Raw genomic sequence first — 25,426 nt, 5'->3', positions numbered from 1 at the left:
AGTGATTGAGTCTGGCTTATGTTGCCCCCCCACTGTGAGTGGTCTTACCTGTCATTGACTTCTGACCAAGCATTGGGAGCAGGGGGAGGAAACTGAGGCAGTGTTTGCTACCGAGACAAGCTTTGTCTCCTGCTGCTGGCATTCCAAAGGTCGTCCCTTGCCCTTAGCCACAAGGGGTTGAGATACAATTCCTAGAACCAAGCAGAGCGGTCCACAACAATTGTGTAACATTTATTTCATTTATTCCTAAGAACTCACATTTGGGAGGTCAGAAGGAGAATATTGGCCTATAAGCCTTGCACATGCCAGAAAAGAGGAGTAAAAAGAGCAAAACCCAAACTCCCTGTTGCTTTTTCTCAACAAGTAGAAACCAATCTACTTGTTTTAAAATGTTTACTGAGTGCCTGCTCTATGCTAGACCCTGCCAGGCACACCAGTAAATAATACAAAAAGGAAAAGGCAGCATGGTGTTGGAGGGAGTATCGGCTCTACCACGTTCTAGGTGTTCAACACATGGTCCTGAACAACATTCCCAACAACAAAACTGTTATTATTATATACTATCAGGATCGAGTCTTGATTATCAATATATACTATCAGGATAAGGTCCTGCCCTTAAAAGCTTTCAACCTCATTAGTTGAGTCAGATACTAAAAATAACAGGTGCAGCAAAGTTCTAAACAAATATCATGACAGAATTGTCCATGGTGGGGAGGGGGAGGCATAGTGGGGACAATAAGAGGGAATTAACTCCTGGGGGTGATTCTCTCCCTCTCTCCTTCCCTTCCCCTCTAAAGATAAATAAAATAAAAAAAAAGAGGGAATTAACTGTTATCTAGGATGTGTGATAATTGACCTGATACAGTACAGACTCCGTAGGTGCCCTCCAGCTGGGAGTGTGGGGTGTGGGTGCTGGTGATGGAATGGCAGGCAGTTCAGTGGAAAGAAGAACCTGAGTAAAAGGCACAGAGGTGTGAATTTACGGAGGGCTCATGGCACTCTAAATAGGCACCTGGAGGGAACTGGTGGTTAGGCAGGAGGCCACATCAGAAACAACTTTTATGCCTTTGAACTATATCCTGTAACCAGCAGGGAGCCAGGGAAGAATTTCAAAGGAAGTTGTCACAGGATTTAGTCTGGGAGCTATGGGTGATGTGGTTAACAGGGCCTAGAATAGCTGAACCTAGTAATTGTTGGGAAAGACAATTGTTAAATATTATGTCTCTATAAAGTTCCAGAGTTATTGTAAAAACTGAAACGTGATGGTAATGAGAAACATGAGGACATTGTCACTGTGTGTGATGCGGTGCTGTCCGGTCAATCTCACTTAGAACCCGAGTCCAGCCCTTAGGTCCATGGAACCTGCCAGGACCTTCTATCCCAGGTACCAAAGCTGAGCCCCTACAGTCAGTTTTGACCTCTCCCTCTTATTCAGAGTACCTGTGGCCCACTGCCCCATCAAAGATCTAGAAAATCATTCAGCCCTATTGATTTTATCACCCAAATGTTCCTCATATCTAATCCCTTTCTTTGTACTCACCTGCTACTGTCTTAGCACAAGCCCTTATCAACTCCTTTCCCTGCCTCCGGTTTTCTAAGCTTCTCATTGCCCGCCTTCCCAGATGGAATCCTGTGACTCCTTTGTTTGAAATTCTTCACTGGCTCCCTGCTGTTTACTGGATACAGTTCAAAGGCATAAAAGGTTGTTTTTGATGTGGCCTGCTATTTAACCACCATTTCAATCACGGTGCCCATTTGGAGTGCTGAGAACTCTCCCTACATTTATACCTGTATGTGGGCATTAATGTGGGTGCTAATGTAATATCATTAAAGCAAGGGCCCCATGATCCAGTCTCAACACATGATCATGGTCAAAAAAACATAGTTTGTCAACGAAAAAGAAATATGCAAATAACTGTGTTTTTTAATTGCTATTCTTGGACATTGGGAAACATTTCTCTGTTTATAAGCCTTTTCTCTTCCATCCATTTTCTTGCATATTGCAGATACCGCCCACCTCTCTTCAGAATCACCCCTGCTTGGCTTGCCCCAGCCCTGGCTCTGATCATATTGTCCATCTATTCCTCCTCCTTCTCTTGAGTCTGTGCTGCGTAAGGACCAGAGGGCCAGAGCAGGCAGCAATTGATCAGACAAAGCCAGATATCTCTTTAGTGAGCAGAGAGAGACAACAGGCTGGAAATATATATAATTACAATTTGGATTTCATTACGCAAAGATGAATCAGCCATCTGTGATGATGGACACCTTGCTCCCCAGCGATGTATACATCATAATCATTTTATGTTTATTTTTGTTGTAGGCAACTTTCATCTTGTACATGACATTGCCAACATTATGATGAGCCAGGAAAGCTTGCTTACTGGAAGAGAGGTTGAGGGCAGCTTGTGTTAGGGGAACCGCCTCTGCCAGGAAGCTGAGTCTGTCTGTTTTCCTTCTTTGAATTCACACTTCAGACTGCTTTAGGCTGGCATATCTTGTGGTGCTTTAGGGAGGTGTTTTAGGATTGGCTAGCATGAGGGTAAAGAGCTCTAAGGCAGCCAGGGCTGAGCCAGCAGCCTGCCTCAGCTTTGAGGGTCTTCTTGCTGGAGGTCACTTTTCTCTGTCGCCTTGTCCTGCAGCCGTGCAGGCGTAACCCTTTTAGCCTTCCCCACTGCTGACTCCCCCTGGCTCCTTGCTTAACCGCTTGCTGCAGCAGCTCTGGGGTGTTTCAGCTTTTCTGTCCTCTTCTTCAGCTCAGGTGCTGTTTGCTTCTCTGGACTTCAACCCGCTGCTGCTTTGATCCCTGCATTCTAAAGGACCTTGCTTCCCTGGGACTCGCTTCCACCCCAACTGCTCAGGAACTGAGAGAACTTAGCAGCAGGAGTTGATGAGCCAATGAAGGACATGACAAGAGAAGGGATTAAATTGACAAAGTTGGGCTGAAGAGAAGGTAGAAATTTTAGAGTGTGTTTTTTTACCTTGGTGGCTCTCAGGTGTAACCTGGAGTGTTTTTTTTTTTTTCTTTTAAAGCTTGGGCCCCAAACCAGTTAAATTGAAATCTTGTGGATGGAGCCTGTGGAGGGCAGCCTCCTGGATAGTCCCCAGTGATAGTTGCCCTGTGTATTCATGCCCTTTTATAACCTCCTCCCATTAAGTGTGGGCAGGGCTTTGTGACTTGCTTCTCATGAATAGAATAAGGTAGAAGTGAAGGTGTGTGACTTGGAAAGTAGGTCTTAAAAGGCATGTGGCTCTGCTTTCTGGCTCTCATATGACTTGCTTTGGGGACAGCCAAATGTCATGTCATGAGCAGCCCCACGGAAAGGCCTGTGTGGGGAGGAACTGTGGCCAACGCCCTGTGAGTGAGCTTGGCCGTATAATCTCCCACCCCAGTCAAGTGTCAAGTCTCAGGCGACTGCAGCCCCAGCTGGCGCCTTGATTGAAACTCTAAATCAGAGCTCCCTGGCTAAGCTGCTTTGATTCTCAACCCACAGAAACTGTGAGATAATAAATGTGTGTTTTTTAAGCCATTGAACTGTGGGGTGATTTGTTACACAACAATAGATAACGAATACGGGGATCAGGCAACTGTGTTTTTTACAAGTTTCCTAGGTGATTCAAAAGCGTAGCTGCTAGGAACAAGGATTAATGGAAAGGAGGCGTCTCGGGGCTGTGGAAGAGAACGGACACCACGTGTCAGGAACTGTGCTACATGCTTACGGTATACCTGGTGTCTCACTAGGTTCACCGTCCCCTCCACAAGTTACATGCTATCATCATCTCTACTTTACAGATGAGAAAACTGAGGTTTAGCAAATAAACTCACCCCAAATAAGAAGACTTACCACCAGGTCTAGCCTTATTCAGAAGCTTGTGTTTCCACTGCTCTTTCTGGTGCAGCATCCCCCGATCCCCTGAGGGAAAGCTTGGACCAAGGAGAGAGGTCTGGGTCCTGCCAAGCCTGGGGCTGTAATTTACCTGCTTGTCAGTCATTTGTACCTGGGTTTGCCTTCTGCTCGGTGGCTGCTAAGTGCCTGCCAGAGGAAGTGCTGATTGTTTGCTCACCAGGGACGCATGTGTACCAGCATCCAGCACTCACTCAGCAAACCCTTGCTAGGGAAGCCAGAGGCAAGAGTGTTTTGGAAAAAAGAGGCCAGACCAGGCTGTGTATCCCTTCTAGACAGCATGGATCAAGTGGGGAATGTCCCTTCATTCCCTGGAGATTCGTGGTCCTGGGGTCCTGAGCTGTTCTCTTTGACCATTTAAAGTCACCATTTAACGGTGAGCACTAAACCTGAAGCCCTTTCCAATTTCCACCTCCCATGGATTAAAATGGTCCCCGTGGCACCAGGTGTGCCTGGGCCCCCAGGCACTAAACACACAGCCTAACTCTGTCCAACTCTAACCCCGAGAAGAAAATCTGCCTTGAATTAAAGATGGTTCTCGAACAGCTAGCCATAGAATAAGTAAGAAAGCATGTCTCCTCCATTTGCAACTTGTATGAGAGTGTGTTAAAATCACTGTTGTCACTCTGACCTGTGTGCCTGAGTTGGTTGAGTGCTGTCCTGCAAAGTGAAATGTCGCTGGTTCAATTGCCAGTCAGAACACATGCTGAGGTTGCAGGTTCAATCCCCAGTCGGGATGCATACGAGAGACAACTGACTGATGTTTCTCTCCCACACTGATCTTTCTCCTTCCCTTCCCCTTTCTCTAAAAATAAATAAAATTTAAAAAATCCTTGTCATCCAGACTTCATAGTGTTCATCAGGCTTCAGCTATAGAGACCATTCCTAATAGAAACACATTATCATAATTAAATAATCTTTGATTGCTGATTCCAAATGAAAAACAGAAAGAAAGAAAAAAACCCAAACCCAGCTCTCAATTTGTTTGGTGAGGATTACATCAAGTTAATATCTTGTGGAAATAGCTCAATAATTTTAATTACTCAGCAACAGTGTCCTATAAATCTGGAAGTAAGTAGCTAAGTCAATTAGCTGTCTCAGTGTCCTTAGTGACCTGAAACTGTCCTGCCACAGCACTCGATCACACTCCTAGGGCTTTGAAAGGTAGTGAAAGCCATAGGGAGATGCCATGTTCCTCCAATGATCATCCATCACAGTAAGTCAAACAGGGCAATGAGGCAAAGTGCTGCCAGCCGACCTGGGGCTGCGGCTGGGGCTGGAGAGAAGTGGGAATCGGTGAGGTGTGAACAATCCGCCCACGAGGTCAAGGCAACGCTTTACCTCCTGCTCCCACTTTGTCTCTGCCTGGGAAGTCCAGATGCCGTTTAAAAATGTGTATTTGCGATGAGGGTGATAAGACATTTACAAAGTAAAAAAATATATATGGAAAAATGTGAAGGAAAAGTAAAAATCAGCTATAATTCTACTACAAGTCGATACCTACTTTTAAAGTTTTGGAAACTTTCTAGTCTTTGTAACAGACATGCATATTTTTGAAATCTGCATATTTCACTTTCTTGCTTTTTAATTTAGAATCATGTCATTGAAAAGTCATTCAATGGGTGGTCAGTATTCTATTAGAGGCTGAGTCAGGAGTTAACTAACCACTTTCCATTGTTGGACATACAGGTTGTTTTCAGTCTTTCATGATAGAAATACTACTTCTACATGCTTTAGTTTACATATATTTGTCCTTTTCCCTGATAACTTTTAGGGTGTTTTTTCTGCTTTTACTACTATTTTTTTTCCTTTTTATTGAATGCATTGGGGGTGACACTGGCTAACAAAATTATACAGGTTTCAGGTGAATGATTTACACTCATCATCTGTACATTGCATTGTGTGTTCATCACCCCTAATTCTCTTAGTATACATTGCAAAAAAAGGACTTTCTGGGCCAGATAATCACACATTTTTCAGTGCTTCTTGGTGTGCTGTTAAAGTCGTCACATCTGTAAGATGCAGGACCGCCTGTTTGGTTGTGCTGAACAGCACACGAAGCACCGAGATGAGAGGATGAGCGGAGTGGAAATCAGGCTGTCTGTCCCGTGCCCACCTTGCACCCTGCAAGTGGGACACCACGCAGAGGCAAAGGAATGCTTTTCGCCAATGCTCCAGAGGTCGACCTGATTGCCACACCATTCACCTGCAGGGGCTCCCTGCTCAGAGAGGCTTGTTTCACCTTGTCTGTCTGCACAGGTGTCCTTTTGTAAATCCCACAGAGGCACTGTATGTGCTAGCTAGAGGTTGGCTTAACAGCATGATCTTTACAAATTGACATGGAGAAATTGGTGTCTCATTCAAATTCACATTGGGTGTCTCTTTCAATGGTTTGGATTGCCAGAAGCCTCTCTTTAAACCGTCTCCACTATTGTCTTGCATCTTATCAAACTGCCTTCAAATTGTTCCCTGGATCACAAGGTTTTCCGAATTAGGCTTTTAGTCTTATCTCAGGCACTGTGATTCCAACACTAATGGGGTCGCTGTTTCTTATCAACCTCCTCCCTGGGTCTGATACACACTTGGGCAGAAACAGATTCACTGGGAAGCTAATGTAGAGGAAGCTTCTGGGGCCTCTAGTACCCAGTTTAGTATTAGCAATTTTTTATGGACAGTCACCCAAATTATATAACCTGTAAAATATGAGCTCACCCCTTCCTAAAAGCTACCTCTTTTAATGATTTTCAGTCTGAAATTTCATCTGAGTGTCCATTAGCGCTAACTGGGGTCTTTGGAAGCCAAGGATGTAGCCAACTATTTTTAAATATTTGCTTCAACTAGTCAAACTTTTTTAGTATCTACTTTGTATTTTCTCCAGTAATTGACTTTGGATTGTAGTCATCTATTCTGCCCAAATACATTAAAAAATATATATATCATTTGAAATATATATATATATATATATATATATATATATATATATATACATATACATATATATTCTTTTTTAAAATACCTTGCGGCTTGTCTGTCCTTTGGCTGCCAGTTCCAGTCCAGCAACCCTCAGCCTTACCTGCCCACCATGTTCCTTCTACTTTTTTCCTAGGACCACCAGACCATCTCCACTTAACAAAGTCATCAGTGCCTTCTGATTACATTCATGCTGACCAACTTCGAGCCTCTTGGCAACCATAGAGAGCCCCAGGGTCTACTTATGTACATGCCATTGCCCGACTAATTTTTTGTGAGACACACATTCTCATTTCAGGGGTGCTGTGTGGTCTAACTTTGCTTCGTAAGCACAACCAGGGATGTTGAATCTAAAGGTAGTTTAAGGAAACTGCCTGGTGTTACATCTTGTCCTTGCCCTTCCACAGCTTAGGTAAATTTTTGATTCAGTTTTCACATCTGTAAAATGGGGATACTAATGCCTACCTCACCTGGTTTTCTGAGAAAGAATGAAATAACACATATAAAAGGTTAAGCACAGAACCTATATCTTGTAGCTTTATAATAATTATCATCATTGTTTTTAAAGCAATGGTAGTTGGAATAAATTAAGATCAGGCCTGTTTTGCTTTTTGCTCTATCCCTAATGCTTAGGGATAATGCCTGGCACCTAATACATGATCCATAAATGTTAATGCTTAATGATGTATATGGATCCAGAACTTACTGTGTCTTAGGTGAAGTTCCTCCAAGAAATTGAAGTCTGGTTCAAGAGACTGAAGTGTCAGATGAATGATGCAGTGGTTTGTGATTTAATCAAGGATTCTCAAAACCCTCAAGTAATTAAGAAATGATTTGTTTAAAAAAAATTGGTTGTTTCCTCTGGATCCAGGAAATAACTCCTGAGTGGTCCATGGTGCCAGTTCAACTGGCAAGCAAACTTGGGCTGAAACCAGGCCAGTGGGGTAGGGTGGGAAGGAGTCGGGGTGGGGATATTCACCTAGAGGCATTAGTGCCAGAGCACCTGCCTTGAGACAGGGCCTCTGAACCTCAGATCCCTAGATTCTGGGTGGGAGTGAGTATTGTCAGTGAACCCCCTTAAATGATATCCAGGATCCGGGGGATATCTGAGTATGTGCATATACATACTCTTCTGGGGATCTGAGTACTCTTGGCAATTTTCAAATAGTCCCAAGTCCCAAGGGTTAAGCATCATGGAGTTTCTGCTTAAAATCAAAAAGACGGAGGGAGAAGGAGGGTTCAGGGTGGTGTCTGTCATGAATATGGAAAAGGAAGCAGTGGCATTGTGTGACACCTTCCATCTCCTCTGTCCCTCAGGTAGGACAAAAAGGCTGTTTTTCAGATCGAACTGTGCCATTTCTCCAGTGTAGCACCTTTGGGTGCTCACCAAACATTACCAAGTGTTTCTATTCTTTCTGAGTCATCAACCTGCTCCTTGGCTTCTGAATGGGAATTAGACCAGGAACATCCATTCCCTGAAGGTGCCCAGCTGGAAGACCAAGAAGAATGTCCAGAGCAAACATCTGGGACTGGAGAAATAGAGCGGATATGTGTGCGTGTTTATCCTACGTCACAGGGGGAGATGCCTGCATTCTTCTTTCCTATCATTGTCTCATCATAGGAGATCCAGGAGGAAAAGCTTCATGCAAAGACATTGAATTTCTGGAAAGGGGTTTCACGATGGACAGCTGCTGACTTTGATGTGAAAGTTATAAACTTCTCCCCTGGCCATCAGGCTGGAGTTTGGTCATGATAAAGCCATCCCTTTAAGGCTGATAGATATCATTCAGCTTCAGATTTTAGCCATAAATATAAAATGTTCCTTGCAGAAGAAGCTCTTTTAAGTTGAGTCTAACTATAGGTTCCTTTACATTCTCCAGGCCCATTCCTTTGGTGTTGTCGTCTTACATCTACAGTTTGTTGATATGACAGTTAGACAGGAACCTAGAAGTTGCCCAGGGGTGTTCAGCTACCATGACCCACCCCCTATGCCCCTACCTATTTGAGGTCACCACCTCACCCCCTGAAGTGCAGGGAGGTGAGTGCTTACTTTGAGACTGAAAGTGAACAAGCACTCATCTCATTTCGGGAGCTTTGAGATACTCCTTGAAATGACTGCTATTTTCTATTCCATGAATACTTTTCTGTAATTATTCTTTTACTTTATTTTTGTTTTTGGCACTATTACAGATGTCCCCATTTCCCATGCCCTTTTGCCCACCTCCATCAAGCCCCTGCCCCCACCTTCCCTCTGGCCATCACCATCCTTGTCTATTACTCTGTGTCCATTAATACTTTTAAAAAGTTATTTTTAAAGAGAAATATAAAACTATGAGACATGAATGAGTGGAAATGTATTGAGGCTAAGTGTCCTATGTGTCAGGGGTCATGCTAATTCCCAACTTGTTGGTTCTAATTGAATACCACCCCACCACCCGAGTGCACACGTTACTAAGGTCAGGTACTTTGGAGTATGTGACCTGTTCCTTGCTATCAGGCTCCATATGCCAGACCTTGTCTCTCAATTTAAAAGTTTTAAAAGATGCACATTATCCTTGGTGGTGTTGATGTTTTATTTTAACAGCAGTGAGTTATGCTGTGAATGTAAAGATGTAGGAAGAAGGGACAGTCAAACCTGGCTCTATTTCAATGCTGAATATGCATAACTTATGATGTAATAAAAGTTCAAACTTACTATTATTAGTTTTGGATTCCCACTGTCTCTCTAAATTCAACCCCTGCCCTCAGAATGAAAGTTGGCAAATACTCAATGGTTCTAAAGTCACTTTAAGTCCTGACACACAATCTTAATTCAGTAAGTAGAATAAACCTGTCCATGATGTGAATCAGTGTCTCAGTCTTCTTCATGTAGGGGTGAGGGGTCTCCTGATCTTTTCTGAGCCAAGGCTGGTGATTGGCAGCTGCCTGCCTTTAAGGGGCTGTGATTGGTTTCTGCTCTTTCTCTTACACACCTTATCATAGATTCCCAAATTGCTATTTTATATTCTACAAAGGCTGAAGAAACAGAGGATGAAACAGATGTAAGAGGAAAGGAGAGCTTCACCTGGCTGGGTGACTTATACTCTCAATCTGGAAAGCAAACTCATTCTTTCTCTTGAGATCTACAGACACTCATCACTGGGGATCTCATACACCTAAGTCTTGCACTGTGGAGCATGCCCTCCATTTCTGAGGCGAGGTTCTTCCCAGTGCTCCACCCAGTGCTGTGCTGGAGCTGGCCTACACTGCTTCACAAAAGCTGGTGTAGGTGCACATCCATTCCCAACTGTACATTCAGGGACTTCAGGCTTGTAGCTGGAAATGGGCCATGGTGGGAATATACACACTCAAGAAATTGGGGGGCGGGGGAAATGCACAAAATCCAACCTTGTTGGTTTGTTTCCAGAGAGGTGGTTCTGAAACATTCATCAGCACACCCCTGGGTCTGCCCTGCCCAGATGAGGTAGTAGCATGCTCTCCCAGGCAGTCTTATTGTGTCCCATTTAACTAGCACTAGCTCAGTTCTCTTTCACCCATGTCTATAGGTAATCCTTTTCATATTTTGTCCTACCAAACTCTGGAAGCATTTCAGGCAGATCATGAGGTAGCAGTAGCAGCCACTTTCTCCAAAGAATCTCTTCATCACACCCTCTCCCCTGTGGGGGCAACTTTACCCGCAAGTCCCCCAGTTCACCATGGATGAAAATGAAACTACCAAGACATGATCTGCTTGGGGAGGAGAGGTGGTCAATCCCTCAAAGGAGAAAGACCAAGAACCTCTTCTTCAATGGCTTTTATTAGGTTTGGAACACATAGGAATACAGGTGAAGCTCATCAATCAATGTCAGGTGGCAAGGATCAAACAGTAGATAACATTTCAAAGAAATCTGGGGGCTTAGTCTGAGTCAGTGTCTGTCAGGTAAAGGGTTTGCAAAAACTTTGGAAGGCATACTCATTTCCTGCTCAGACTCTTATCATATGAATGAAAGCACTCTTAACAAAGCAGGCTTTACAGGACTTTAGGAACTCTTTCTTATGCCTGATCACCCTGGAACCTGCTCTAGCCAGCAAGGGGCTGCACCAACTTCCCCATCATAGGTTTTTAGGCTTAGGTGGATTAGAGCCAGGAAGAGCTTCTCCTGGAGGACATGGGGACTCAGGCTATGTCTGAATAGCCAGGGGGCAAGGGTCCATCACTCCCTTCTTGCTGCAGCCCTCTGAGTCCTTACTTGAGAGCCTCCCAAGTGATCGTGTCTGGCTCAGGTTGCCCCCCCTCTGAGGGGTCTTACCCATCTCTGACTAACCTACCAAGTGTTGGGGACAGGGGATGAAGCAGAAGAAGTGCTGCTGCCAGAGATAAGCTTTGTCTCCTTAGTGGCTCATAGCAGGAGGTGGCTCACTCAGTCTTGTCTGGGGGGGGGGCAGTTACAACTCCTGAAACCAGGCAGAGTGGTTCCCAACACTCCCCTCTTCATAATTTGATTCCTTTTTACAGCCTTTTTCCTTACTGAATGGGTCTAAGAATCATGGAACCAGTTCAACTAGACATTTCTTGTGTAAACTCTGCATCCGGGAGGCTGTCCCAGGTTCACTCTGGTATTTGATGTGTCTGAGTCCTGTTTCAATTCCTCTCCTTTATCCATGTCATTCTGTACCAGGTTATCATCCTAAGGCTTCCTAAATGCTGTGCATGCAAACACTATCCACATTGTGAGCCCTTAGAATTTGTGCTGTCTAGTAAGGTAGACCCTACATTCATGTGGCTAAATATAAATTAATTAAAAATAAACAAAATTTAGTTCCTCAATTGCACCAGCCATGTTTCAAGTGCTCCATAGCCCCCTGTGACTCATGGTTTCTTTATTTAAAAAGACATTTTATCATTGCAAAAGTTATATTGGGCAGTGGCAATACGGGTGGATATTGCCATGAGAAGTTTCAATTGGTGGGGATCTGATATGAAAATGAAGGAAAGCCCTAATTCAAATTTAGTTTTTACAAGCTACATAACACTTCACAATTAAGATGTCATCATCAAACCCTAGAGAAGGACAAGAGATGAGGTCATACTATCTTGTGGCCTTTGGCTACAGTTTCACAGAAAATGGGCAGATTTCTTGAAAAATGTCACATACATTTGTGAATTTTAACATGTGTGCTCACGACTCTGTCATTTGCTTTTAAATCATTGTTGTGTTTTTGATACTGTCATTTATCAACCTTTGCTAATCTGCTGGAGGTGGAAGCTGGGATGTGGGCTGAGAAGAGGAAGCTGAGAAATCCCAGGAGGCAGCCTGTATACCAAAGGCCAGGGAAATGTGGTAGGTTCAACACAGCTCACATTTCTATGGGTTCTGGCAAAACTGTCTTCCCCACTAGGCTCCAGAAATGTTTCTGGTTATATAGAAAGTGGGGGCGTTATTAGACTTGGTTGGGGGATTTGACTTTACACCATCCTAATCAGTTCGTTCATAAACCTAGGTGGTGACTTCTTACACTGTAGGCTATGGAATTTACCCAGTCACAAATAGAATAAAATTTATATTTATGTTTCAGTGTATGTCTATGAATGTGCATGTTTTGAAGTATGCTAAACTAGACCCGAGTGCCAATTTTGAGATCTGAGCAAAGGGCCATGCCTGGCTAATACCTGAGAGCTATTACCATCAGCATTACTGTGCAGCATTTTAGGGCTCTGTGGGCAGAGTCCTTGAGTGAAAAATGGCTTTGGTCTTAGAAGTGGCCTTCTGAGCACAACCCATCAAGTCCAGTGCTTGAGGGCCTGGTGTGTGCTGTGACAGATCTTTATGACCTAGAGCCAAGACAGCAGTGAGGCAGTTTTGCTGATGTATGTTGACTTAATGGTCTTGATATTGTCATCCTGACTTATGAGGCTTTTCCAAGGCTGGTGGGGGTGTAGTGCCTGATGGCCGAAGAGGACATCAACATGGGAACTGTGAGGAGCTCCGGTGGTAAATCAGGGGGACCACCCAAAAATTGGAGAATTGGGCTTGGCTTTAAAGGGCATGTTTTCCCTTGGTTACACAGAATACTTTCAAGAAAAATCATTAAAATACTGCAAGGAAAAAAAAGGGCCCCCAAATTACCTGGATGTTGATGGGTGAATAGAAGATGGTTGTTTTTTTTTCCTGGGGTACAAATGTGGGATTACCTAGTTGACGGGATTTCTAAGATGCTACCCAACAGCAGCAACCCCTTTCTTCTGTTTACGTTTGGGGAGCTCAGTACTTTTCTCTGCCTCTTTTAGAAATGGCTGTTTTTTAAGAAAGTCAAAAGTAAACCAGATTGTATGCCTTGAGATATTTTTTATTTTTTTCTTGTTTAGTTCGTAAGAGAAAATGTGTGTCAGTATCTGCCTGGAGGGACCTTTGAGAACACACCTCAGTCAGGTGTCTCCAGGTTCCTGCTTCACCTGGGGCTCAGAGGAGACTGATGCCTGTCTCTCCAGATGCCACATAAAAACTGGAAGCCTGTGTCAGAATCAGAAGACCTGGTTCTGTTACAGAGTTCTTTTTCCCACTGGGTCCTGATTCTTAAACCTGTTGTCCAGATTCTTTTGGGGATCTTTCACCCACTCTCTTATAATTCCCATTGGAAAATGGAAAGATTTCTATTCTGTAGTTCAGTTTTTGCTACGTTTTTGTTCTTGTCACATAAGCTTTATTCCTGGACTCATAATATCTGGACATCTAGGTCCTGATCCTCAACTGGAGTTAATACCCCACTGACCATCTGCTTCCAGATCTATTAGAAAAGGGGCACTGAGTCTGCTGTGAACAGCAACTCAGGCTCGATCTCCTTAGGCTAGTGTTTTGGAAACACAAAAAGGAAGGAAATCAAATGTTACTTTAGTCCTTAGTTACAAGTATTTCATGACCTGGTTGTGAGCATTAACCTATGAAGAGTACGAAAATGTAAAAGGGGCAGCTCCATCCTTAAATAACTTAAATGTAGTTAGATTTTAAAACTGGAGCATATAAAAAATTAAATGATGGAGCATATGAAAAAATGGAGCACATGAAAAATTAAATGATACATTTAATTTGTTCCTTAATTGTATGATTTAAGATTTTCTTTATATATACTTTATTTTATTTTTTACTGAATTTTTTGGAGTGACATTGATTAATACAATTATATGGTCTTCAGGTGTACAGTTCTATAATACATCATCTGTATATTGCATTGTCTGTTCATCACTCCAGGTCAATTCAGTGATACAAGTATTAATAGCTTCAATGTATTAAATGCCTACTGTGTGTCTGTTGACTTACATATACTATTTTAATCTTAAAAATTACCCTACAAAGTATGACTATCTGCATTAAAAGATGAGGACCCTGAGGTTTAGAGAATGTAGGGAACTTTCCACAGGTCACTCGGTGAACAAGCAGTGGTGCCAGGACCCCTCTCCAGAGCCAGAGCTCTTTCCTCTGACATATGTGACCCTTATATCTGTTCACTGTAATGAGGGCAAAGATTATTGCCATGTCCAACACTGAGGTTAGTAAAAGGAATCATAAGGAATTCTGAAGAAGAAAAGTAGCCTGGTATAGTTAGAGAAGACTTTAGGTAGAGGTGGACTGATTGGGTCTAAGATCTAAAGAACGAGGAAGATGAGTTAGGAAGAGGAAAGAGGGACCAGCCTACATGCAGGAGGACCGGCTTGGGCCTCAGCTTCCTGGAGTGAACTTGAGGAATACACATGCAGGTGTAGCTTAGTCTCCTCAAGTCCAGCAGAGAGGCTTCTCAGGGCTGCAGAAGTACTGGGGAGGGGATGGAGTCACGACTGCCATCCCCATGGTTGGTTGCCACTCTATGCCCAGATTGCTCCTGGAACGGTCTTCCTAGTTCATTGTCCTCTGTGGCCATATTCTAGATGAGCACTAGGAGAACAAAGTTTTTGGACGTCAAACATGTTGGCAGCCCCCTTCCTGCTGGTGGAAGTTCTGGGGCTGAGACTTGCCTTAGGGTTGAATAATTACTAGGTTTACAGTGTCTTTGGCTTTGTAGTTACCTTAAAAGCATTTCAGATTTTTAGTCTGTGTATATGCTTCTGATCCAGAGCCAAAGGTCTTAACTACACAGAGGTATTAAGCAGAGGGATCACTGTTTCACAGCCAAGAGACAGCTCTCATGTCTCCCAGGTGGTCAGCTTAATAGTTTTGGGACACTCTCCGTAGTTTTCTCCCATAATCCAATCTTGCCCACTTTCATCTTTACAACCACCTCAAGAAACAGGTACGATTATTGTCCCAGTTTCACAGATGGTGAAACTGATTCCTACAGAAGTTATGCCACCAAATAGAAATTAACCAAGGTCATGAAGATTCTCCTTCCTCCCCAGGTTGGGCCAGAACCTGGCACACAAGTTCTCTAGGCTTCCCCAGGCACATTCCACATGGTCCCTGTCATTCTTTCTCTGCACATCTGCCTATGATGTTCTCCTTAAGGCATCCCTCTGCCTTTGATGGGAGGAAACACAGACCCCCAGCGGAGGAGTGTCAGGTTGCCCCACTCACGGATGCTCCTTTCTGGAAGTGGACAGTTGTGTGTGAACCTCACAGGGTACACTTGGCCCCTGTGCCTGTCAGACCACCAGGAATAAATCCCCTCGCAGCTCAGCAGTAATCAGCACGTGCCTTGAAGCATGAAATTTGATTAGCAAGCTTTTTATCTCAGCGGCATCACTTGGACTATTATTACAGGTCATAAAATTTACTGAGTCCCTCCCCTCTGACTGTGTGACCCTGATGTAGGACTCAGCGACCTCCCTGGAAGAGGAGCAGGGCTGACTGCTTTTTAAGTGAGGAACTTTGTTCTTTTTCTTTTCTATGAACTTGCATATACAGACCAAGACAATGGTGCTGGGAAAAGGAGCTCACTCCAAGGGAAACCTATGGTTATTGAGGTTGTTTTGAATGTCAACAAAGTTTTATTTGCAGTATTTATTTAATCCCCATGGCATCCCAAAGGGTTATAGGAAATTATTATGCACATTTTAAAATGAAGAATCCAAGGAGTAGAGTGTATGTGCCATATGCTCAAAGTAATACTTAAAGTAAATGGTTCTAGGATTCAAGTCTATCTAAATAAAAGTACATAGATTCCATTCTTATTCCCATTTTACAGCCAAGTAAATCTAAACACAGTAAGTTCAGATAACTTGTTGAAGGTCAAATAACTCCTCAGCATTAAAGGCCAAGTTGAAGCCTAAGATGCCTGGTGCTGTGGCAACAAGAGGACCTTAAACACCACACACGCCAACTCTAACACTTTTATCGGACTCACAGCCAAAGATCCTTCATTCCCTGCTCTGAAGAGATCTTTCTCTTAGTTATGCTGAGTCCCCAGAGCAGGGCTTCTGCGCACCCTTTCTCACAAGGCACACACAAGACAGATTCCTGTCAGGGGCTGCGCATCACCAAGAGCCACAAACCACTGCAGGCTCCAGCATGGGTTTGGCTCATTGCAGACCAGGTCTTCCTCCCTTATGGTGACTTAGCTTTCAACACCCCTACCATGGCCTCCTTTCAGCTGGCTCTTACTAGTTTCCCCTGCTCCCCACCAAATGGCAAAGAGGTGGCAAGAGGCAAAGGAAGGCCTGGATCTCTGGGCACCAGAAACTCAGAAAGTCATGAACTGCAAACCAGGGCTGTGGCAGCAGAGTACAGGGAGGGAGCCACAAGCAGATGGCATTGTCCCTGGGCATTTTTCTTTTTTTGCCTCAGGGACAGAGGCTTTATTTATTCATTTGAATAAGTTTGACATGTAACATTGTGTCAGTTTAAGGTATACATTATGTTACTTAGATACACGTATACATTATATTGTAATATGATTGCCATTGTAGTAATATTATAATTATAGCACAATATTATTGTACTCAAGGAATATTGTATTCATTATATGCTGCATTAGACATCTGTGGCTTATTTACTACTCATTGCTAGTTTGTACCCTTAAAAAAGATTAATCATATCCCCCCATTCTGTTTTTTACAAGTGTGACATTTTTTAGATTCTATATATGGGTCATATCATATAGTACTTGTCTTTCTCAGCATAATGTACTCAAGGTCCATCCATGTTGTCCCAGAAGTCAGAATAGCCTCCTTTCTTATTGCTGAGTAACATTCCATTGTGTATGTCTACCACATCTTTTTTTATCCATTCATGCTATTACTGGACATTTAGGTTGTTTCCACAATTTTGGTTAATGTGAATAATGTTGCGATAAATATGGGGGTGCAAATATCTCTTTGAAATCCTAATTTTCGTTTCTTTTGGGTACTTGCCCAGAAATGGAATTGCTGAATCATATAGCAGATGCACTCTGAAATGTAACTGACTCCAACCACTATGGAAAACAACCTGAAGGTGTCCCTGTGCATCTTACACCCTCTGTTTGCGGCTCTACCAAACCCCATGGTCAGCTAGGCTCACCAGCTGTGTTGTTGTATAAGAGAACCCCAAGATTTGAGATTTTACCCCAGTGATTTCTCAGCTCTTATTTAAATCATGGAATACAAATGGATATATGGAGAGTGGGGGTCTACAACCTAACTCCCCCAGCTGCAACTCAGTCAGTTCGCATGGGGGATCAGCATGAAGAATATTGATTAAATGTGTAATGGTGTGAGGCTTAGATGGCTATAACGATCTCCTGCCAAGGGCACATGGACCATTTAAGCCTCCCTCTTTCTAGGACACTGTTTCTGTGGTTGCCACACAGCCAGTGGTTGCCTTTATGGCTTTTTTCCTAAGTGTCATGGTTGGAAGGCCCACACTTGGATTGGCATATATTTCCTTCACTTTCCTTCATGTTAAATAAATTAAAGGGGAGATGGCAAAGTTTTGCCGGCCAAGGGGCCAAAATTTTGGAAAGGATATAACTTCATGAACTTCAAAAAGTTTTAAATTAATTACCCAGATGGAAGTGTTTTTGTTAGAGTTGATGAGTTTTGATACAAATCACCAAGGGAGAGGACTCTGTGCCTTGACACCCTGTGTGTGTCTCCCGGGTGATTCATGAGTCTCTCTGTGGAATCCAATTGATTTGCTCTAAATGAAGGTATCACTCTGCCTTTCACTGGCCCCCAAGCATATTCATATATCATAATGAAAACTACAGGGTTGCAAAATCATGACACTGTTGTTACTTGTCAGGGGTGACCTTGAGCATTGTTCCTGTGGATCCGACCTGTTGGCAACCTGTCTTCTGCTCCCTGCTTCTTTGTGTTGGCTCTGCTGGTTCGTTAAAGTGTTCTCACCCATTTGACTCCTGGAAAGGCCAGATTCAGAGAGATGCTTTATTCTGTAGGGATAAGGGGACAGCAGGGTTCCAAGAAGTCACAGACAGGGATGTCCATTGTTACTGCTTCTTTGGTCAGGAGTCCCCATCCTTTGTACTCTGTGTCAGAGTCTGCTTGCTCAACCTAGATGACATCTCTTCAATAGTGGGCTTGCTGGGCACTGCGATGGCCATTTCCCAGGCAATCCCCAAATGAGGGATTCACACAGAACAGCAGAGTGTCTTTCTTTGAAATTTGCATCCCTGGGATTCATGATCTAAGCAGTGCACTCAATTTCCTGCTATCCACAACATCACTTCCAAATATACCTCCATTTGCATGGTGTGGCAAGAAAAGGCTTTAGACAAAAACCAATGTGGATTCAAATCCCAGTTTTGCCACTTACCCTGGGACATTGGGGAAATTGCTTTATTCTTTATGAGCTTCAGTGGACTCCTATAAAAAAACAGGACAGTATACCTTACTCACAGTCCTGAATGAACCTGAGCAGAAGCTGGGACACAGTGCAGGCTCAATAAATGTTGATTTCCTGCCCTCTGAGAGATTTAGAGGCAAAGTATGCAACTCAGTTTTTATTTTTCTTGGATGTTTTGAACATCAAAGGCCGATTTGCCCAGGCCTGGGTGATGCCAGAGCAAAGAGCACACCAGCTGACCATAGCACCTTGAGGCAGAGGCTGCCCCCGACCCATCCCTGTGTCTCTGGAGGGCACAGCTTTATGCCTGGCATGGAGGGGGTCCTTGGTGAATATTTATAAATTAAGTTTGGAATCATCTAAGTTTGAAATCTTAGACTCTAATGGGACTCTAATGTTCCTACTCAAATTTACTTATCCACACAGAGGTACAATCACAGTGGAGCAATTGTCTTCTGGGTGTTTTAAATGATACTTTTTTACATAGGAATGGTAATTCATAGTTAAAATGGGCTTATAAACACAACTCAGTTCATCTCCACCACAATCCTGAGAGGCTATGAACCTGATTCTACAAGAAAAGGTAGGCTGAGCGAGGTGAAGAGATAGGACCAAGGTCTCCTGGCTACGGTAGAAATGGTGGCTTGTCCCAGGTTTTATGGACAGAAGCCCAGTATTCTTTAATTTTTTTTTCTCATGCCTCAGTGAGTTACCATCTGGTGTTATTCCCCAAATCCTAATAGACTGGTGGGTCTCAAGTTGGTGATTTTGCCCTTTGGAGGACATTTGGTAACACCCAGAGATATCCATAGTTGTCACACTGCAGGGTGAAGTGCTCCTGGAATCTAATGCATAAAGGTCAGGGATGACTCTGAGCATCTGCAATGCACAGGCAGCCCCCAACAACAAAGAATGGTCAATATGTCAGAAGCCAACAGTGCCAATGAGAAACACTGCAACAGACCCAAAGATCACCTTGTCAAAGACTAATGAGGAATGCCTCCCAAGTTTCCTAATTTCCCAAGCAGATAGTTGTATTCTGAGCAAGGGCTAAGATTTTGAGAAGACCATAATGTTCCTCTTGACAGAAGGCTCAGTCACTTCTATGGCCTTGGGAAACTTCTTGTTTATGCATTTTATCTTCCTTTTTTCTCATGAACTCTTATGGGAACAAAAATTAGGACTTAGATTATTTCTGTATCAGCCCACAACACTGTACATGCACACAACGCATGGCTCTTACTCCATAGGGACTCAGTACTTATTATTATTAATGATAAACATAAGAGCAACAATTTATTGAGCACATAGGTACCAGGAGATTTTCTAATACTATTATATTGTTCTAATTTGTCAACTTTCCTGTGAGATGTGAGCTATGACTATCCCCATTTTACAGATTTGGGAACTAAATCTCCAGGAGTCTCAAAAACTTGCACATAGTCAGAATTAGTAAGTGGCAGCATTGAGATCTGTAGCCAGGCAGCTAAGCTCTGGGGTCTGGGTGTGTAACTGTTTAGTCACAGGGTTTTACTTGCTTGGACAGCCTTCTGGACTGTAGTCAGCTTGTAAGAGTAGTGAAAGGAGTAAGACCCTCATTTCTTGTGTGCTTTAGGGTTATTGGCACAGCAAGAGTGAGACAACAGGGAGAAAGGGTATAAAACTCCTAAGAAAAGAATCTTAAGTAAAATCAGCAAAGCCAAGAACTTTTTTGGAAGGAAGAAAGAACCTGGGAAATTAGATGGTAACACGTAAACTTTTCCCTGGATGCCCCTCTTCTCTGGGGTAAAAAAAAAAGGCAAAGGAGAAAGCAACAAAACCCCAGGCCGAGAGTCCAGGCCATGAGCCTTTCAGCTCAGTCTGCTTGTCTTCAGCTCAGTCCACTCCATCCGTGGAAGGGGAGGCTGCCGGTGCCTACAGCCCGTGTGGTCGGTCTCCTGTACACTTGAGTTGCCATGGTTGTTACATATTCAGCAGAACTCTCCATGGCTGGACAGGTAATGCTTGATTAATGATTTTTATCTCTTGCTATTCATTAAAAGCTGTTCACACTGAATTTACTGTCAGGTTTTGCAGGATTCCCAGGCTTGAAGGACACATTGATATTGAAGAAAGAACGGACTAGAAACTTGAGAGGTACTAATCAGAAATGCCTACAAGAGGTACTGTGGACACTCGTCATACTCATTTATTCATTCACTCACTCATTCACACATTTCTTTATCAAACACACACTGAGTTCTTGCATGGACCTGTGTGGTCCCTGAGAAAACAAAGATACAGAAGGCATTAACAGGAAACATAAACATGCCAGGGAATGATTGGTTGCCACATAAGAATATGATTGCTCTAATGAAGGCTATAGAGTGGAGAGATTTTTGAGCAAAGACTATAGGCTTCAAATCTTGGCATCGTCACTAACTAGCTATGTGACCTTGGGCAAAATTATTTATTTAATTTCTGTGTACCTCAGTGTCTTCATTATAAAATAGGAATAATAATAATAGTACTGATAGAGTTGTGATTATCTAAATTGTAAAAGTGCTCAAATGCTGCCTAGCACATTGTAGGTGCTCAACAGAGATTAGCTATCATTGATTGATTATTGAATGTTTATTGAATAAATGGTAGTTATTATCATCTATCAAGTACAGTGAAAACATGGATGGAAAAAAGCCTAAGGAGTACGCGATGTTTCAGAGAAGGTAGTTTGTGGACTGAGACTTGCAGAGTGAAGGAAAGCAGGGTGAGGGCATTGCAGGCAGAAAAGACAGTATATGTGGGAGCAAAGAGTCCTGAGGAGCTGGCATGTCTGGGGAACTATTGGTAGGTTGGATGTCTTGATCATAGAGGATGGTGGGAGACCGGCCATAGAGGAGACAGAGCAGACAAGCAGGGATCAATTCCTATGCTCTGATGGAGATTTAGGGTGAGTCCTATATGATGTTTAAGGGCATTGAATGATTCTGATCAGGGGTGAGTCATGATTCCATTTGCAAATCACCTGGGCAACAGTGAGAAGATAGATGGGAAGGATAGAAACGATAGCAGAAAGACCAGCCAGAAGACCACAAGGCACTGGCAGGAAACAATGGGTGTACTAACACACTGGTGAAGGAAAGGAGAGGAGCAGCCTATCTGAGGGATTCAGAGAGGCAGAACTAGTGAGAACTAGTGCCTGATCAGATGTGAGGGCTGAGAGAAGAGGAATCCTGAAGGACTCTCAGCAGCAGGGTAGTTGGAGCTGGTGCCCTTTCTGAGATAGGGACATCCACGGAGGAGCAGGATCTGAATGTAAATATGAGCAACATGGATGTTAAAGTGAAGATGCCCAGTGGGGAGTTGACTCCACTGGCATTCAAGATTTCTCAGGAGAACAGAGAGGAAAGAGGTGCAAAGACTGAACCCCAAGAGACTCATGTCAAGGCAAGAAAGTGGCCCCAAGTGTCAATACTACAGAGAAGTCAAGTAATATAGGGCCCCAAAATTTCTCATTAGGTTTGTCAGCAGGTGGAATTTATAAATTTGGTGAGAGACATTGAGGAAATGAGACCAGCAGCCAGACGGCAGTGGTGACTAGGTGAAGACAAAGCAAGAACACTTTTTAGAAGTCCGATCGTAAGAAGAAATTACTTTTTTTGAAATACATTTTTAAACAATATCTATAAATCTAAGGTGCCCAACAGGGAAATCTCTGGAACAGCTTGCTGGGATAAAGAACAGAATACAAATAAGTAGGAAGCGGGTGAGGACATTTTCAAAAATGAACCTATATTAAGTTAGAGCAATTTTTGAAGAAAAAGAATATTTTAGAAGTTGTTTACATGTTTCATAAGCTCTAATCACTACTGTGCTGTACTATAAGACTTACAATTTCCAGGAACTTATTTGTGCATTGGATTCCATTACAATACAGCTTATTCTTTTGTAAGCTACGCTTCTACCAGATGTGTTTATCAGAGGGCACTGTAGTATATAGACAACTAGTAGCAAAACCTCCAAATTTCAAATGAGTAACCTTATAATACTAGATCCTCACACATTTTATATGTTTTCATTGAGATTCACAGATTCATATACATTTGCTTCCCTTAGCTCATGTGACTCAGGCTCATATTTTGCACGGCACAATCATGGTTCTTGGTCATTCTAAATTCTTGTGAAAATCCAAAAAGCAATATTTTCTTTAGACCCAGAGCATGTATTAATTTTCTCTGACTTGATTTGGGTGAAACTACTGTCTAAAAGTGGTGACAGAATATCAGAGAGGCACGGAGAGAAATCTCACACTTAAAACTATTTAAGTTAGCTTGATTCCAACACTAAATTCTGATACCAATGATAGCAATCATTTCCTGCTGAGGTGGTCTTGGGAGTCTCCATGAAGAAGGTTGTTTCTGAGGTAACATCTGAAGGATGGCTGGAATTCTGATGGGAGTAAGAACTACTCAAGTGGTGGGAATAGTGCAAGCAAAAACACAGAAGCTGAGACACAAAAAAAACTTACTGAAGGGCAGTAATTTAAAGTATAGTGCATTTTGAAGGAAGAATTTGTCAAGAAAAGTAGAGGAGATAAAATCAGAAAGGATGATTAACATCAATGTTTTCAAAACAAGAATTAGGACTTTAGGAGTTTATGGAGCCAGAATCATGTAATTACTTTATTGGGATGGGAATAACTTTTTTTTAAACTATTTTTGCAAGCCCTGGCCAAATATGCTCCCACAAACCCTCTTGCACTGTTGATAGTAATTCAAATTGGTGCAAGCAGTGTGAGGGTTTCTCAAAAAATTAGGAATGAAACTGCCTTATGATCCAGCAATTCCAATTCTGGGAAAATATCCAAAGAAACCCAAAACACTAATTTGAAAGAATATATGCACCCCTGTGTTCTTTGCAGTGCTATTTATAATAGCAAAGCTATGGAATCAACCCAAATGCCCATCAGTAGACAAGGGGATAAAAAAGCTGTGGCACATATACAATTGAATATTACTCAGCCATAAAGAACAAAATTTTACCATTTGTGACAGTATGGATCAACCTATAAGGAAGGTATTAAGCTAAGCAAAATAAGTCAGCCAGAGAAAGACAAATACCATATGATTTCACTTGAATGTGGAATCTAAAAAGCAAAATAAATTAACAAACCATATAGAAACAGACTCATAGATACAGAGATCAGATTGATGGTTACCAGAGGGGAAAGGGGCTGAATGAAAAAGATGAGGGATTAAGAAGTACAAATTAATGATGGAGGCATAGATAAACACAGCTTGACTCCTCATACAACTACAGCAAAAATTACAACTAAACTACAAAACTACCATCACCCAGGATCATCAGAAAACTGAGCTGTATGGAAGTCCAACAACCAAGGAATTAAAGAAATCACATTCATCCAGATGGGTAGGAGGAGCAGAGATGTGGAAATTCAGAGATGGGGAGATGCAGAACGAGTAGTCCAACACCCATATGTGGTGGATAAAAATCAAAAGGGATACCTTAGGAATGAGTTATCCCAGCCCTACACCAGACCATGCAGCCCAGGGTTCTAGTGCCAGGAAGATAAGTCCCCATAATTTCTGGCTATAATAACCAATCAGTGTTGAGGCAGCAGAAGAAACTATAGGTTTCCTCAGGTGTCTCCTCATAAAGGGCCCAGAGTGGACTTAGGACTTACACAGACTCACTCCCTCTGGGCTCCAGCATGGGGGTAGCAGCTAGAAGGGAACCAGTGACATATGAGGAGAAACAGAAGTGTCTGGCTTCAGGACAAGTGCTGGGGGACAGCTTCCTCCCAGACAAAACTCTAGAGACCAGGTATTGTCCCCTTTCTGAGCCCTCCCTCACGCAGAGCCACAGAGCAATGACACCATATCAGAGACTCCATTAACCTGGTTCACACAGGTTGCCCTGCCCTGGTGATTACTTAAGGCTCTACCCCATCCAACTTACCAGTGTGCTTTTTTCTACAATAGGTCACACTACTAAGACAGGGAGTCAAAACAACTCTACCCAATACATAGAAACAAACACAGGGAGGCTGCCAAAATGAGGAGACAAAGAAATATGGCCCAAATGAAAGAACAGAACAAAACTCCAGAAAAAGAACTAAACAAAATGGAGATAAGCAATCTATCAGATGCAGAGTTCAAAACACTGGTTATTAGGATGCTCAAGGAACTCATTGGGTATTTCAACAACATAAAAATGACCCAGGCAGAAATTAAGGTTACACTAAGAGAAATAAAGAAAAATTTCTAGGGAACCAACAGTGGGGTATATGAAGGCAAGAATCAAATCAATGATTTGGAATGTAAGGAAGAAAAAAGCATTCAATCAGAACAGCAAGAAGAAAAATAATTTTTAAAAATGAGGATAGGGTAAGGAGTTTCTGGGGTAACTTCAGACATACCAACATTCAAATCATAAGGGTGCAGGAAGTAGAAGAAAAGGAGCAAGAAATTGAAAACTTATTTGAAAAAATAATGAAAGAAAACTTCCCTAACTTGGTGAAGGAAACACACATACAAGTTCAGGAAGCACAGAGAGTCCCAAACAAGTTGAATGCAAACAGGAGCATACCAAACACATCACAATTAAAATGCCAAAGGTTAAAGATAAAGAGAGAATCTTAAAATAGTGAGAGAAAATCAGTTACCTACAAAGGAGTTCCCATAAGACTGTTGGCTGATTTCTCAAAAGAAATTTTGTAGGCTAGAAGGGACTGGCAAGAAGTATTCAAAGTGATGAAAAGGAAGGACCTGCAATCTAGATTGCTCTATTCAGCAAAGCTATCAT

The 25,426-nt window shown here is 42.7% G+C and overlaps 1 long non-coding RNA gene across 4 annotated transcripts in view; it reads left to right on the top strand.

Moving 5' to 3' along the window:
• Window positions 1–25,426, top strand: part of LOC119034818 (uncharacterized) — a 96,621-nt gene that overhangs the window by 21,876 nt on the left and 49,319 nt on the right. Inside the window, exon 3 of one of the 4 annotated variants that reach the window (XR_005079641.2) lies at window positions 8,190–9,719. The exons of the other annotated variants lie outside the window; for them this stretch is intronic. This is a non-coding gene — a long non-coding RNA (uncharacterized LOC119034818). Of the gene's footprint in view, window positions 1–8,189; window positions 9,720–25,426 lie in introns of those variants that run through there. 4 annotated transcript variants of the gene reach the window in all.

Source organism: Artibeus jamaicensis, unplaced genomic scaffold, assembly GCF_021234435.1.
Source record: "Artibeus jamaicensis isolate MK-2021 breed Jamaican fruit bat unplaced genomic scaffold, CSHL_Jam_final contig_851, whole genome shotgun sequence".
Classification (NCBI taxonomy): Eukaryota; Metazoa; Chordata; class Mammalia; order Chiroptera; family Phyllostomidae; genus Artibeus; species Artibeus jamaicensis.
Note: the sequence above shows the minus strand (reverse complement) of the source record. Positions and strands in the feature narration are given on the sequence as shown.